The sequence below is a fragment of the Apteryx rowi genome, unplaced genomic scaffold (assembly GCF_003343035.1).
Source record: "Apteryx rowi isolate R43461 unplaced genomic scaffold, aptRow1 scaffold_25, whole genome shotgun sequence".
Lineage (NCBI taxonomy): Eukaryota > Metazoa > Chordata > Aves > Apterygiformes > Apterygidae > Apteryx > Apteryx rowi.
In genome coordinates, this window is record NW_020448863.1 from 5,038,268 (window position 1) to 5,054,904 (window position 16,637).

General features: G+C 43.9%; 1 protein-coding gene across 9 annotated transcripts in view; it reads left to right on the forward strand.

The window, feature by feature from the left end:
• Positions 1–16,637, forward strand: part of PPFIBP1 (PPFIA binding protein 1) — a 119,132-nt gene that overhangs the window by 25,720 nt on the left and 76,775 nt on the right. For all 9 annotated transcript variants that reach the window (XM_026066865.1, XM_026066864.1, XM_026066860.1 and 6 more), the window contains exon 2: positions 3,342–3,417. The gene's annotated coding sequence lies outside the window, so the exon portion shown is untranslated. The remainder of the gene's footprint in view (positions 1–3,341; positions 3,418–16,637) is intronic.

Sequence of the window (16,637 nt, forward strand, 5' to 3'; positions counted from 1 at the left end):
TGTCCCTTTTAAATTCATACAGTGTGTAATTGTATGCAATTGTGCTTCCTTAATTTGAAAAAGAAATGAGTGGCTGTTGTGCAGAGCTTTTGATTGGCAAGGTAAAGTATTATTGCTGAGCTAAGACATATAAGATTGCAGAATTAGGGCTTGGGTTTTCTTCCTGGTTAAGAGATTACATCTGGAAGGGACAGAAGACTTCATGTCTTGCACCTCTCTTCTGTTTGCTCTTTAATTTTGTTTGCCTTGCAGTACTGTTTCTTCCTGGGTATATTGAGAGGGTTCCTCCAGCACAACTATATTTTGCATTCTTCTTTGCAGGAAAGCAAAAACTCATTTAACTTTTATCTTGCTGTCTTGCATAGTCCTGCATTTCTTAAGTGATCAGTCCTAAAAATTGGCTTTCGGTTATGAGTGTGGTTTTCTGGGAGGTTGTTTTTTGATACTGAAACTGAACTTGCATTGAATTCGGCATCTGTGGAGAGCTTTGCGCTTATGATTAAGGTTAGAGATCTCCTGTTGCCTCGATGTTCACCTGCGTGCCCTCTGATTGGCGTTTCGTGCAGGGATGGCGTGCTTGTTGCACGTGATGCAAGAGCAGCTCTTCCCTTGGTTGCYCTTCTTGGATAATAATTTAGCCTTCCAGCTAACCCAGAAAAACTCCACCCTTTTCCAGAAGTCCAGCAAGTCCCGGTCTTCATCCAGGGTCCCTGAGCTCCAGACTTGCTTGGGAGTCTGTCAGCCTTCCTGAGACTGTAATGCAAGTGGGAAGGTAAAACCCCCTGGGTCGCTGCGTCTTGTGCCCTGTTCAGTCAGGGAAAATGCAGAGGTGAACATCACAGCCAGCCCTGTAGGGAGAGCATTCAAAGCGCTGAGTTTGACGCTTACTTTTGAAAACAGTCTTGCAAAAGTAGAGGGGGAGTAAGAGAGGTTTCCTTAGCTGTAGGGTTAGAGGGAGCCTGAGATTTCTAGGCAGGCTCATTAGTAAAAATTAAATTGAGTTTGAGGAAGGAAGAAAAAGATTATGTGGGCGATTCCCCTAGCAGCCTTTGAAACAAACTGTGTGAAGTGCCGCCTTGAATCTTCTGGGAACAGCTCACAGCATAGTATATAAAGTTAGTTCACTTTTAGTTATTTCACTTAGTTCACTTTTGAGAAATGCATGCATTTTTTCCCTTTTTCATTAAGTAGTGAGTGACCGTACTGTTTGCTAGAGGTGTGGGCTTTGGATGTGTAACTCTGAGTCTGCTGAAGAGGAAATGACTAAAACTCTGTCAAACCACAGTAACAAAGAACATCTTTGATTTACCCAAATAGTCATGGTAAAGAAACTCAGGAGTAGCTGTTGGTGCCTGTAAACGAATGCTGCGGGCACTCCCCTGTGGGAAGGACAAATCAATCAGTCCTGCACTCTCAGGGAGTTTAACTTCACCTTCTTTAAAGATAGAGCTAATAAAGGGAGATAGACTTGGCAGAACCAGGACAGAGCTTCCTTCTGAAAAGTTGCTGGGACTTTCCTGTGCTGGAGATCCTTTCTGTGGTGGAGAAGATGACGAAGAAATTGGGACCAGTCTGCCTCTGCAGCTGGCGTCCAGAGCAGCAGGCCAGCTGTGCCAGCGGGCACGCAGTGGGGTGCAGCATCGAAATACCGCCGCTGCTGCACTGCCCATCTCCTTCCTCTCTGCCTGACGACTGCTGCCTCCAGCTCCTCCCAGCCCAGGCAGTGGGAATCCCAAAGATCTGACTAGTTTGTGAGCCTTGTGTGCCTCAGCTGGAGTTTAGTGTTTGGGATGAAGAGGAGAAACTCCATCTAATTATAGGTTTTCCATTTGAGCCCTTGGTAGTACTTTAAGCACACTTAAAATAACACTGCTAAGTAACATTTTTTCCCCTGGTTTTATACATGACATTCTGCAGTACCCTTTATAGAAGCCTCAAATACTTTTATTTTTTTCTTTCCCCTCTCGCCTACCAGATTTTGTCTCTTTTCCATCTGACAGATGTTTTTTTCCTGTGTGGCGCAGGGCTCAGTACATAATTATTCTGTTGCAATAGCCTGAAGCCCCAGTCTTGTGAAGGAGTCTGCTTGCACAGACTCATATGCCCCTGTCCTTTGTGCTCTATGTATTTTTTTTGCTGGGATTTTTTTCCAGTCTAGTTTAAAAAACTGTTCTGAGAAGCAATGATCACCTAATCATTTGTGTGCCTGAGACTTTAGTATACCGCTTTAGTACCCAGGCTTGAAATTGCATCTTTTTTTGGACCCGTCTTGTAGGTATGCTTATGTGGGCTGAATTCCCTCCACTTTCATTGTGTTTCTACCTGCTGAATATTTGCGGTCTGTCTTTTTTTGCCCCAAGTCGACAACTAGTTAGTTGTGTTGGTCCTTAATTTTTTTAAGGTGATTCTTGCAATCTGATCATGTCGCTTGCTCGTCCTGAACTTCCGTCAATTTGGCAATATTCTTTCTTGCTTGCTGTTGGCATCACTTTTGTGATGCAGTATCTCAGTATCCCAGCACAGTATCCTGGGTGTGGGTACACTGGAGTCATAACTAGAAGAATTCCTTAGTACGGTAGCTTTTCAGCAGCATTCCAAGTTGTTTCAATCCTAGCAGCCATACTTCACTGAGAACTTGTATTGAAATTACTGATTCTTATGTCTCTCTTAGTGGGAGCTCGTGTAATTGCTTAGGTATGGAATTTGTGTTTTTTATCGGAAAAGAGTTTTGTTCCCCAAACTTTGCTTTGCGTTTCAAATTCGAAGGTTCCCTGACACCTTCTCACAGAACAGGTCAAGCTTGCTGGACCAGATAGGTTTTATTTTGATCATGATCTGTAGAGGGGAGCATCCTCCCTGATGATGAAGAGCAGTAGGGTCTGTTCAGCGCTGTGCAATGCACTGACTTCCACTGGCTTTACTTAAAACTCCGACCCCTAGGCCTACAACTCTGTGGGGTGCTTGTCTGGGATCTTTGGAGGTTACCAGAATGAGAAGGAAGCTTTTGGAAGGCACTATACACCTTCATTTTGTGTTATATGCTCATGATCACCTGGGAAGGTGGAGGGGCAGGCACAGGCCAGACATGTAATGTAGAAATACTGAGAGCTGATGTTACTGGGAATTATTAGGAATAACCAAACTCATTTCCCATTCATACTTTGGTTCTCATCCTTTAATCTCTTCGCACTGGAGTTTTTGTTAATGCTGCTATGTACATCATTCATCTTGCTTCCTTATCCCATGTCATTTTATAGTCAACTTTTGTAAGATCTCACTGTTAGGTCGCCTCTAACTTTGTGGTGATTCATTAAATTACTTCTCTATTTCTCCCTTTTTAGTGTCAGTACTTTATATGGGTTGGTGGTACTGGCTCAAGAGTGACGGCGGTGATCAGCATTAAGTCTGCTCCGCTGGGTGAGTAATCTAATCCACTGAATTGTTCCTCACTATTGATGTCTTTTATATCTATGTACCTGCTCTCTTTCTGCTTGATACCTTACACAACAGCTCCTTTAGGCTTTTATTTCCAAAGTTGTTAAAATTAGGCTGCTTACAACTTCCAGGAAGATTTGTAGATGAATATTGTACTGTTTCTGTTTGCCTAAATATCCATTTATTTGCTATCTTTTAAACAATAGCCATTGCTTATGCTGGTCAAACTACTATTTAGATTCAGGGAGGCTTTCCACATTTTAAAGCCAGTGGCTCGAACTTAACATATGGACTGTGGCATAGTAGCAAATATTTTGATTGTTCAAGAAATAATCTGAAATGACCACTTGGAGCAGTTCTGTTGCATGGCATGGGCACAACAGCCAATGCAAATGCTTCAGTATGAAGCCCACAGGAACTACTGTGCCTGCACGATGCAGCCGCACTGTGCATGTACGGTGAATTGGACTCAGCAGTTCGACAGCAATGTGCAGAGAAACTGCCCAGGACTTTTGGATTACTGGGGCAAGTTTATGCGGAAGAGCATTTGACAAAATAGACTATTTGTTGTGTTAGCCCTTGGAAATGGCCCACTTAGGTGACTTCATTTTTGCATTTGCGTTTGGTCTAGACTGATGTGATCCAAGTAGCCTAGTGCATGTCAGAGCTAACTGGATATCACAGTATAATCTATCATGCGAAAGACTTGAGGTTCCTGAATTCCAGCTGGCYCTTTATTTAGGGAGCTAGTTTGAGTTGCTGTGTTTGCGTGTCAGCCATGCGCCCCGCAACTGGAATGTGCCTGGGGCTTCCTTGGTATTTTCACCCCCGTGACAACACAGCTGACTTCCCAGCTGGTTGCTAGGTCTCCCCTTTTAACTCATGCTGTTGCTTTGTTTCATATTTTGTACAAATGCTTTCCAAGACCAGCGTCTACTAGTCTGCTGTGACATTCACCGTTGGCTCACAGCCCTTCAGATACTCTCATCTCTGAACCTCTCTCCCTTGCCTTATCACCAGATAAGGTGTAAGCATGTACAGATAAGATAAGCATGTATGCTTGTTTGCTTGTTTTTTCTTTGAGTTGTGTGTTATCCAACCAGAGAAGCAAGCATACTTTATTTCTTGTGGCACATCTACATAAGGCTAAATAATAGGCCTGGTCATTTCCTTGTTCACCTGGTCCTGTCCAAGGCCCCTAAAAGTCTACCTGTGGTATCTGCCAGCTCCTGTCCCACATTGTATTTGGCTTTCTCTTGATGGCTATCTTGGTGCTATAACTGCTTCGTAAGGCTGTCTCCCCACTCAGCTGGGACGGTGCTGCCTTTGTGCCATTGCTCTGTGTGACTGATGGACTGGATCCTGTCCCTGCTCACCTGTGTGCTGCGTATAGTTAGCTGGTTGCCTGCTTGCCCTGATCTTCTCTTAACCACCCTTGGAGCCAGCTGAGACCAGCAGTGGTGGCTGCTGTTCTTCATAACGTTTTAACAGCCTGTGATCCAAGGACATGCTCGCCTTCTGCCCAAAAGTTTGCTAGGAGAATCGTTCAGCTTTGGAGAGCACCGCAAGCATCTACTCCTTTTTTTGTTCGAGTCCAGCTGCCGGTGGCTCTGGGCTTTTCTGGCTTTGGTCACTGCTGCTCTTCTGTACTGTATTGCATCCCTGGCTGCAGTGCAGGACTGCAGGACATAAGGGCTGGTGTCCATTTGAAATATTTCCCTTCTTTCCCCCCCCGTCCCCCTCCTCGCAACCTTTGAAATGCCTGTTCTTGGTTCTCTGACCCTTCCCATGCTAAATCACTGTGTGGTGGCTCTCTCTGGGATTCGCAGGCTGCCTTGGGTCTCACGCAGGATCTGGGTGTTGCTCCCGGTTTGTCAGGAACCCTAAACTCCAGCGCTAACAGCTTTTATTTCCTGGGTGTTTAATCAGTGGCCAGCTGGCTCCAGGAGTGGTTATCACCTATTGTCTCCCATCCTGGTCATGTTACTTCAGTTTTACTGCCGCTTATCAGCATTGCTGGTATTACGCTGCAGCTGGCCCGGCCCTCCTGCTGGTTTTGAATCAGTCATGACTGTAAAAACATCCTTAGAAGTCTGACGCTGGCTGGCAGCCACTTTCTGCTCGATGCGTGTTYGGAGATTGCCAGTCGGCTGGCATCACCATGCACATGTCTCTCATTCACTGGAAGCCTCCGCATCTTCAGTTTCCAGAGGCGGTGCTGTTCCCCCTTTTTCCTCTCCACAGGTAGCAAAATTATTGGGACCTAAGTCCGTTTTATTTTCCCTGTCGCTTGTGCTGCCCCTCTTGGGGAGGGGTGTGTGTCTGGGTCTAGCCCAGACTGTAATAGCTGGTGCTCAGTCCTGCTCTCTGCATGCCTGTAGCCCGAATACCAATGTATTTCTGGTATTCGGAGGCATTCTGTCTTAGATCTGTTTCTCTCAGCAATCTGTCCAGAAAGCTGGMACTGATTTCTCTTGCTGCTACTTGTTTTCACCATTAAATAAATAAATAAAAGCCTCTTCTAACAAGATGGCAAGAAATCTTGGTTTCTGACTCAGTGTTGACAGAAAGAGTGGACTATATTACAAGCTACTGTCTGCTTCTCCCAACAAGATAGATGAACATGGAATTTCTTACTGAATTGCTCCAATTTCAGCCTGGATATGTGAGCTCTGTTCTCGCCACATAAACTATGCAGATGTGCCTTGACTGAAGTTTCAGTGTTGCTGTCTGTTGCCTCTGTCAAGGCTTAAAACCATGGATTTCCATCCTGTTGTTCCCTAGCAAGCATCTTGTTAAACACGATGCTGACAGTCCGTATTGTGGCCCGCATTAAGGAAGTGTGTATAAATAATCTGGAAAAGCTAAATAACGCTTCTAAAATAAGCCTTAGCAGATACAAGTGCTTTTTTGAGGTGCCATTAACCACACTGAATTCCAGCTGCTTAAGTATCTCTTCTCCTTGCTCCAGCACTTCTTGGGACTGTTTTAACACTGCACTTGGCAGATTGTCTTCATGTCTGAAACGGAGACAGAGCGTGCACGTGCATTAGCAAAACACCACACGTCTAGTCCACACTATTATGTTACCCATATGCAAAAGGCAAAACTTAGTCTTTTTTTATCAGTGTCACATTTAATATGGGAAGAAAAGAAATACAAGGCTACTTGTGCATACTTCTCATGATTGCATTTATTAGCACTTAGATAACTTGTCTGCCAGAGTCCAGCCCAGACTGAGCTTTTCTTGGGCTTTTGATAGTTGTGCTAAAGTCAGATATGCTCAAAATAGTAATTCTGTGAACTGCTGAAATATGAATATTGTATTCCAACATTAAAAATCTTATACTGCAGATATGTTGTCTGAACGGATGTGATATTGAAAGAAAAAAAATAAAGCATGTTAATAGCATACATGTACATCCCTACATATGCAGTGTGTTCAGACTCCTCATACAGGAGCATCACTTTCACAAGCAATTGCAATGGCATTAAACGACTGAGCGTGGAAATCCTGTTCTGCCTTTTGGACCAGCATTGGGGAGGAGGGAGGCAGGGTGGTCTCTTCCCCTCGCTCCTTGCTCCTGTAGGGTCTGGTCCAGTAGCCAGAGCAGAGTCCCTGGTGGAGGAAGGACCACCTGTGGCGAGGGCTGAGCTCCTGGGAAGCACCCACGGTGCCAGGGCTCCTGTACCCTGCAGGTGAGGGGAAATCAGACTGGTCGGAGAAGGTCAGTTTTGACTTGGCTCCTTGCTAGGTTTGGCAAGGGTTAATTAAGACCACAGATCTGTTGGTTTCAGATTGGGAATGAACGTAACGGAATGAACGTAACCTCAGGCTTGTGGGGATGGGGAAGGAGTGCGACACCACTGGCAGGTGGTATCCGCGGTGGTGGGGAAGGAGGCGGGATATTTAAGATTTTGTTTTATTTTTTCCCCTCTTTCTTTTGAGAGGGGAATATTGCTGCTTGCAGAGAACAGTATGTTTTTTTTCTCCTTTGACTCAGACACTTAGTGATGTGATTTGGGTAACATTAATGCGACTTAACAGCCTGTTCACCCAGAATACTGATGGTAGCTCTCTAATATATCTATGGCTAAGGAGAGAAAGGGAGTTGTATTTATCCATAAATATTTAGTGTACTGCCCTGTTTATCTAGCATGTGACCTCTCTTGCACAGTGCATTCCCTCCTCGCTGCCTTATCCGGTCCTTTTTATTTAATTGACTTTTCCAGTACTGGCAGTTGCTTCATATTCAGAAAATTTAAATTCATCCCCCACAAAGCTTTCACATCTAATTTCATTTTTGCCCTTGCTTCTTTGAGAGATTCTTTTTGCTCTCTTAAAGACCGAGAGTATATATTTTCCCTGTTTATTTAGACAAGCTTATTTTGTCAGCAGAAACCTAGTCAAAGGATATTTTTCTTCTCATGAATTTATAATCCTGTGAGGTTTATGTATTGGGAATAATCTTTCTGAACTGGAAAAAGATTGTCCAATCTGTCTTAAAATGTCCTACTTTCTGAATATTGCATCTCATTAGAAACATGGTTGCCTGATTGCATGCTTTTTTGCTTCCCTTAAGAAGCTTGGGGAAAAAATATATCATATCATCATCTCGTAATAATAGTTGGCACTTTSTTTGTATCTTCAAAGAGCTGTACAACTATGAACTGAATAATTTCTATGACGTTGGGTAGTGGTTTCTGATTATTTGCCCCATTTTACAGATGGAGAAAATGAGCAAGAGAAGTCAAGTGACCTTAGGCTGTGAGAAGAGAAACAAAATCAGAACTTGAAATCCCGGCTTTGCTGTCTTGTACTAGCACAGCACCACACCTCGTCCTTGTTTAAAGTAAGGAGAGAGAGGAGAGAAAAAAAAAAAAAAAGTTTGATTCCCATCAGCAACAAAAGGAAAGAGAGATGTTGGGGAAAGATGTTTATCTTTAATGATCTTGCCCAACCTTGTTAACTATTTACTGTTGTTGCTGTAAGTTGGGCAGGGATGGTCTGCAGGCCAAGGAGCTGGGACTCTGCTTACCCGTCTTGCTGCTGTATCTGTTTACAGTAGGGCCACCTTGTTTTGATGTGATCTTGGGAATCTAGGTGTGTGGTGAGAGCCTCCCGGTGAGGGCTGGTGTTTCCAGGGGGAGAGACCTGGCCAGGTGGTGGAACAGTGTCCTGGCACTTCCCTGACTGCAGGTGTGCATACATATATATATATATTGGCTATTGCATCTCAGTGTGTGGTTGCAGGGAGGTATATGAGGAGTTGCCTGGAGCTTCTAAAGCTAAAGCAGCAGATGATTTACTAGGGTGACTGAGGAGGGGAGGGCTCATTCATTGCTGGCTGGTGACTTGTCTGTTCCTTCGCTCCTAATCCCCCCCTCCGACCAGCAGCAGTGGAAGCCTTTTCTGTTGTATTTGGAAATTTTTTTTGTCTTGTTTTCCAGCTGAGACTGAAATGGAAAAGTTAGGCATGATAAATGGGTGCTGTGTTGACATGTGGCATGCATAGAAAATAATTCTCTTTCTTGTTTCACCCATTGCGCTCTACAGTGTTTTTTTTGCTTTTGGCTTTTGTTTTTTTTCTCTGAGTGGTGTCTGAGATAACTTCATTTGCAGAAATAATTTTATATAACTGCACTGGGCTATAGGGCATGCTGTGGACTTACTGCTGCTTAATTAACTGATCGGCCCCCAGAACGTGCTGCATGCCTGTATAGGAAGGGTGATTGCAGTTAAGTAGTCCCTTGTGGAATTATGAACTCTGTTACAGAACAGCTGTGCAAATCATGATAACAATATTGCTGACTATTGGTTTAAATTTAGTTAAAACTTCTGCTTTCTTCAGGAATTTTGGCCTTTTACAAAGTCTATGACATTTTGGAGAGCAGGGCTACATTAGAACAGTTTAGCCCTCTTGGGGAGGATAGCTAATCTGCTCTGCAAAAAGTAGCTTGATGCAGAGTAGTGGAAATTACAGGAAGAATTTCTTTATCTTTCTTTTGAAAATTCCTTGGCTGCTTCTCCACAGATTCGCAGAAGTTCCCCGGCTGCCTTCTGTCAGGCTTCAGATCCCACATTTGATAAGCTCTTTCTGATGAGAGTCCTTCATGACTTGCAAGAACAACTTTATACCAGGCATGCCCTGGTAGTAGAGGCAGTGGGGAGGGCAGCTGTCTTCAGTCATGCACCCTTTCTGGGGATGCAAAATTTTACCTAGCCTTTTGGGGGCTCAAGACTTAACTCTAACAATGTATTTGATTTTCTGTTTCTCGTCAGTGAGCCTTCACCTGATATCTTAGATCAGAGCTTTGATGGACAGCAGCACCAAGGTATAATAGCAATTCCCAGTATTCTTTTTTCTTCTCTTTTGCTGGGAGAGATACTTGAGTCTTTTTTCAACCACTGGCTGTACCATGTTTTAGGCTTCTGAAATCATGTATATGGTAAAGTGTGATTGCAGCATCTCTCCTAAAGGCTTTCTTGACTAGTCACATAGGCATATCACAGCTCCAAATCTAGCCCTTAGTCTTCTGTAGCTATACCTCTTTTGTATGCGCTTCCTTCCTCCCTTCCAATGCTTAACAGAGCTGTCCTGCTCAGCTCTCCAGTGCTATGGCATGTTCAGAGGGTTGCCATTTCAGCCAGTGGTTGTCCTGATACCTAAATTGCTGATTATTTGTCAGGTGATTTTTATTTTTATTTTCTTGAGGAACCAAATGTATCTTATCCCCAGTCTGAATGGTCACTTTGCTTGGAGAGCCCCCAGAGCTGGGCTGGAATCTGAATTTTGCAGACTCTAACTACACTTTGATTTTGGTTGCTTAAAGCAAACTTCAGCAGCCCAGTGTGTGTGGCGATTCATACGTTCACCTTAGGCTGAATTTTTTTTTTTTTTTTTTTTTTAAAGGTATTGCAGCCAGAGATGGTAGGTGCTTACAAGAATGTGTTTAGGACAAGTTGTTTGGATCATGCTGATATGCATACAGAAGAAAATTTTTTGGATGCATTAGTTATCTCTGTGTATTAATTAGGCATTTGACATTAAAAGAGAGAGCTACCTTACTATCCAGATACTTCTTCCTTCTCCATTTCCCCCAGAGATGGATTCACCAAAACTTGGATTACTGCTTAACTTTGAGAAGAATTGCATTTCCTTCTGTTAGTAGGTAGAGCCTTGAGAGTTCGTGTTCTGAGACTGTTGCTGCTGAGCACAGTCCCGCGTGGYGTCAGCTCCTGGGGGTCCCATCGCTCCAAGGTCAAACGGGCAGCCCCTGTTGCAGAAGTTGCAGGGCTGAAGAGGACTTTCCTGTGGTCTTGTGGTTTCTGGCTGCAGTTTTGCCAGGCACGAGAACTGAGGGCAGGAGGATTTTTCGTGCTTCCTCCAAGCTGTTCCCAAGCAGCAAAGAGAAGGAAGAAGCTGCCAGATATCACAGGCTGATCACAGCTCAGAAATAACACAGACACTCAAGGGAGTAGAAGCGGATCAGGAGAGTGAAAATGGGGATGGGAGAAGAGGCATCGGTTTGAACAGAAGGAAAGAAGTGGTGGGAGATAACAGCCAGAAGGCTGCTTGACGGAAGAGGGAGAAAAACAAGGCCTGAGGGAAAGAGGAGGTAGGTTGTGGGAGTGGGTACTTGAGCTAGTACAGCTCCATCTGATAAGCTTATTTACTGCCCCTTCCCAGTTTTATTTGTATAACTTAAGAAATTCTGTTCTGAAATAATACAAGAGAACTTGGAGTATTTCTCAACTTTGAAGAGCTTAAATTTGCAACTTCCGTGTTAAATCAGCCTGTACAACTGCCTGCATCTCCACACCCTCATGTGCAAGCCTTGTAGGATAGCTTTGCTTCTTGTTACCTCTTTTTCACAGTGTTACTAGGAAAAGGCTGTCTAATGTAACATAACCGCAGGATTCAGGGTAGGTTTGGGAAACGGCTAGAATTACTCTGACAGATGTGATCTTTTGATTGCAAAATTCAGCAGTGACGTTTATGAGAAATCGCATGAGCCACCGTTGGAGGGTGGCACGTTGCATCATCGTGTGCGCAGGCGCTGGGTGCGCGCTGCCCTTCCCGTGGCAGTGGTTGGTTCATCCCCGGGCTGGGAGGCACTGGCCCAGCTGTGCAGACGGCTGTTGCCTAAAAGTGGACTTGGGAGGCTTTTTTTTGCCTGGGACGTCAAAGTGCTGTCAAAAAGGCCTTGGGAAGTTTAAGATCTTGATGGAAAAAGCAGCTGTTGTCATCTGCTGAGCTCTCCTTACAACAAACTTGCTGGTTCTCCTCTCTCCCTTTCTTCTGCTGTGGAAAGGCTGAGTTTACACTGACCGGGTGTGACGAGTAATATCTAGGGAGCCTGGCTGCTTTTAGTTTCGTGATTAAAACTGTAAGCCACGCCTTTGAGTTTAATAAGGTAGTAGCTTCCAGGTTTGGATAGCTGGAAAATGTCAAGGTGTAAGTAAAAAGGGGTGAAAGATGACAACTGCTTTAAACAGCAAGACTACTCCAGCAATCTGTTGAAAGAGGATTTGCAGTTCAGAACAGGAACTTGCTAAGAAACARTGTTCCTCTGACTGTGTAATTCATTGCCGACATTGACAGCAATGGCAATGTAAATCATGCTGGTTAAAAGTAGAGATTGGTCTAAGTAGGATCTCTGTGTTGTGTTTTTCTTTTTTTTTTTTTTTCCTCTCCTCATTTTTTGAAGGGAGGCTTTAGATCCATGTTGCATAAAATTGCCATTTGTCTCAAGCCTGCTTACCTCCTAGTAAGCACATACACGTATGCTGATTTGATGCAAACTCCCAGATGTTCTCTTATCTCAAAACCAAAGATTCACCTGAAATTGCTCTTTCAAAATTTGGAAGCTTTGGGGATAAAGCTGCCTGTCTGCAAGCATTTTCAAGAACATGTCACACTGATATTAAAATAATTGTCTTTGAACTGAAGGGAGGGTCATGTGTCTTACATCAGAAATTCCTCTTAGTACTTTCTAATCCGGTATATAAATGTCATGGCTTACATCCACAGGGTGTTTATATTGAATTTTTAGCTGTATCAGTATGTCTTACTCTTCAGAATAAATGCCATATAATCTGGTTATAAGCAATATTCTTAAAACAATATTCTTAATTAAGATACCAAAAATAAGACATAGACAAATCTGAGTTACTGTAAGAAAGCAGGAAAGCAAAACAGCCCTGCCTCATGAGAGGAAATCCAATGCTACTGAATCATATAGCACTTAATATAATGGTAAGGCCAAAGAGTTCAGTCCGCTTCGTTAGAATAGCACAACAGTTGTCATATTTCCTTTCCTTTTTGTTGCTTTCTAAAGGCCTAATTCTCCTCTGTCTTGCCTCTGGCTATACCTGTACTAAGGTGTGTAAAGAGGGGGAGGGCTGGGAAACAAGCTTTCAATTTTTTTTTCCTTCCCTCAATGGATCAATGCACTCTGATTCGAGGAATATAAAGCGGTAGGAATTGAGGCTTATCCCCGAAAAAATCACTGGTTTGAGGGAAACTAAGTTATTCCTGAGAGACCTGCAGTGAGCTGCAGTTTGGGAGCTGTGACAGATGGGCATCATCCAAGAGCTCAGATGTCTGAAACACCTTTTTCACTTTAACCAAACCAACAACCCTACCACCTGGAGGAGGTACCCAAGCCATTGGGATTTTTACCACAAAACGTTTTCCTTTCTGATGTCCTTATCAACTGATTACTTTAAAAAACAACAATGAAACTATTAATCATATAAGGCTCAATAGCTGATAAGAATCGGTAGCTAATAAACTAATATTCTGAACAGTCCCTGCAGACTGATGGCTGAGAGGCCAGCTTTTTGCTCCTTACCATTAGTGGCAATGGCTGTTAATCTTTAGCTAAACTGCTGTCTCTGCGGCAGGCAAGTGGGTGAGCTTCCTCCAAGACTCTCAGTATTTGTCGCTTCTTGTGGGGGCTTTTCCATGCTGGTTCCCTTTGGCAAACTCAGCCTGCTCTTCCACCTTACAATCTCTCTCATATGACAAAGCAGCCCTAATCTGCCCTAATTTACTGGTTAATTTTTGTTTTCCTTTCTGTATGGAGTCAAACTAGATGGTCACAATGGTCCTACATAACCTTAAATAAATTTTACCTAGAAATATTGCAGTAAAGTAGGGACAGCAAAACTTGAAAGATAACAAAACCGATGAACCAACCCCAGCTACTTCTGTATGTAGTGGTGGTGTCACGCTTAACCAGAGCATTTGGAGCAAGATCGACATTGAAATGCAACATGTCGTTGTTGCAAACTTGACTTGTTTTGCAGCTGCAGCATTTCCCTCGAGTCTGAACCCACACACCCCGTAGCTGGGCTCTGATAGTGCTTTTAAGTGGAAAAGGGAGGTAGCCTGTAGCTGTAACTGTCAGTATGCTTGTGGGGACCTGCTAGTGTTCGGTTTATGGCAAAGGTCTTGTCTGGTGCCTAATACACTGAAGTCCGTTCAGCTGAGAAAAGTATTTTACTATGGTCCTTAGAATGGAATTGTGATATTACTGAAAGCTCCCACAGATTGTGCAAAGTTGGGAAGATCTGGATTTTGGGGTCCTACTTTGGTCCATTAGTCAAACAGACGCCTAATGTTACGCATGTAACAAGTACCATTGACTTCAGTAGGATTAGGTGCATGTTTATTGTCAAGTGCAAGCTTATGCAACTCACTGATCTCAGTCTGGGTGGGTCTCGCTGAAAACACTCCATGCCAACAGAGAGACCGCCTCTAGTTTAGGCTGTGGTTCAGCCAGGCAGTCAATCCAATTTAAGGCGGCTGGTTTAGAAATGCCCTGGAATGCTGAGCTGGTGTAAAGCCACTCTGCTGATAAGGAGCTGTTCATAATGTTTTGAAAGTTTAATGCTGTTCTGGGATTGGGTGACCGCTGCTGGCTGTGCTGAGAAGGCTCAGTGCCAGGGGCGTTTTGGCCATTTTGCCTGCGTGGCTTGCTATTGAGTGGTCAGGACTTGGTTTGCCCTTGGTGTGGTGCTTCCTGAGGTCCACCAGATGATGGCAGTGGTAAAGCAGCCATGGTGCCTCTGCCAGGGCCACCACTCTGGGCAACGAACAACCATTTCGTGTTGATGTGAGGGCAGAGAAAAGGGTTGTGCGTCTCATCAGCTGCCACAGTGCTGCTGGGAAAACCCAAACAAAACTCACGGCTCCTCTGGGGCCCTTTTATCTGCTCTCAGCTCACAGAACAGGATGAAAATCTCTCAAATAGGAGATGCCACTCTCTGGGCAGCCTTGTCAGCTGTCAGCATTTAAGCCCCAAAATAATCTAGCAACTCAGCAAAGGCTATCTGGGATTGCCAACTTCTAAATGGTTTTAAGAGCCTCTTTGTGGGTTAGGTGCCTTTCTGTCCAGGACTTGGCACAGATTTCCATTAGTGCTGCCTTTGCTTTCCTCTCTCTGCTTCTTATCCTTAGTACCACAGTTTGCTACTGTTTGTTGCTTTCCTGGCAGATTTGGGCACTGCACAGAGGTTAACAACTTTGCATCCAATGATTATCTAGAGTGGCTAGCTATGCCCACACTTGCATGGTTTGTACCTTCTGCCAGTACAGCCTGTGTTGTCTATCTGGTGCATGTTGTGTGAAGAAAGGGGTCTTTATTTAGGGATCCTGTATGCAGCTCTCTTCATATTCACAAGACCACTGCCAGGTTCCAACCTGTGCTGCAGTGCCCTGGGCATAGAAGTAGAAGAACTGATGTGCTTGGGCACAGACCAGCATGAATATGGTATCATGTGCTCTGGAGAGTCCCCACAAGTGTTCAGTCCTGGTCTGGATGATAGATGTGATGCCAAGATGTTCCTTGGTGCCAGGATCTAGCATTAAGGTTATGGTTCTCTGTTCAGTAGGGTGTTGTCAGACAGTAATTTTCCCCTCTTAATAAAAAGGAGGGGCAGCACCGTGTTTGGAGTAGATTTGCACTGCTGAACTTTCTGCTGGACTAGCTGCCTGTTGGGAGAATGGGCAAGAGAAGCCCCACTAACATTGCTACATCAGAAGAAGAAACCATTAGCGTAGATGGTTATGACAGCAAGAAACCATGTACATACATAACAAGCAGTAGTAATGGAGTCAGCTGTCTCTTTTAATGTTCTTGCTATCTGATTGGTTGTCAATGTCTGTTAATTTCTGCTACCACAAAACATGTAGACAGTTCTGAGGCTTGCATTATTAAAAGTACGTGTTGTATATAATTTACAATATATTATGACAGCTGTAGTGAATGCCATGATCCACACCATGGAGTACTGAGATGTTGCTGAGTTATTATCTCCTTTATTATCTAGAACAAGTTTGGAGCCTTGCTTGCATTACAATAGGAGGGGAAACGTGTGTAGTCATGTTACTGCCATTAGGCATTTGCATATAGCTCTTTAGAGCTCTGCACAATACATGGTGGCTGGCCTGCAGCCACACCAGCTTTTTGGGATCCTGTCAGATCTTGCAAGCAAAGTAGCATCAAGCTGGGTCACAGTCCTTGGACGAGAAACCTCCAAGGTACAGACTGTTGCTGCAGAGACACCAGAGACAACTTTGTGGTGCCGTGTGTATTTTGGTATGTATGTGTGCTGGGTGTGTTTCTCTCTCTCTCTCTTTTTTTTTTTTTATTGTTAATTTAGATTTTCATGCTGTATTAGCTTCTAGCGTTGGTGGAAAATGACACCTGATGTTCTTCTCCCCAGTACTCTGCTCCGTTCTAAATGATTTGAGGATGAATTGCTTGAGATATGCGGACAGGTATAGCACTGATTATTTACAAGTTAACAGTTGCCAGGCACAAGCTGAATATCCATCCATGCTAAGTATGAACCTTAGTAACAGTGATCTTTACTTACATGTGTGCATGCCCCCCCCCCCTCCAAATCTCAAATATTTCAACTGGCAATTCAGTGTAGAGCTGTGCTTGAAATTACCAGATGCTATTTCCACATGAAGCACCAACTCTCTCCCTATTTGCAAAAAGTTCCCTTTTGTGGGCCAGTTCCCTCATTAAAAACAAACAAACAAACAAAAAACTTCTAGGGTATGTTTACACAGGTAGAAGAACATGTGCTTTACTCAGGTGGGCTAACCCATTAAAATAGCAGTGAAGACAAGGTAACAGGAATCTCAGGTTAACAACTTTTAATCTAAGCCCTTTGGGCAACT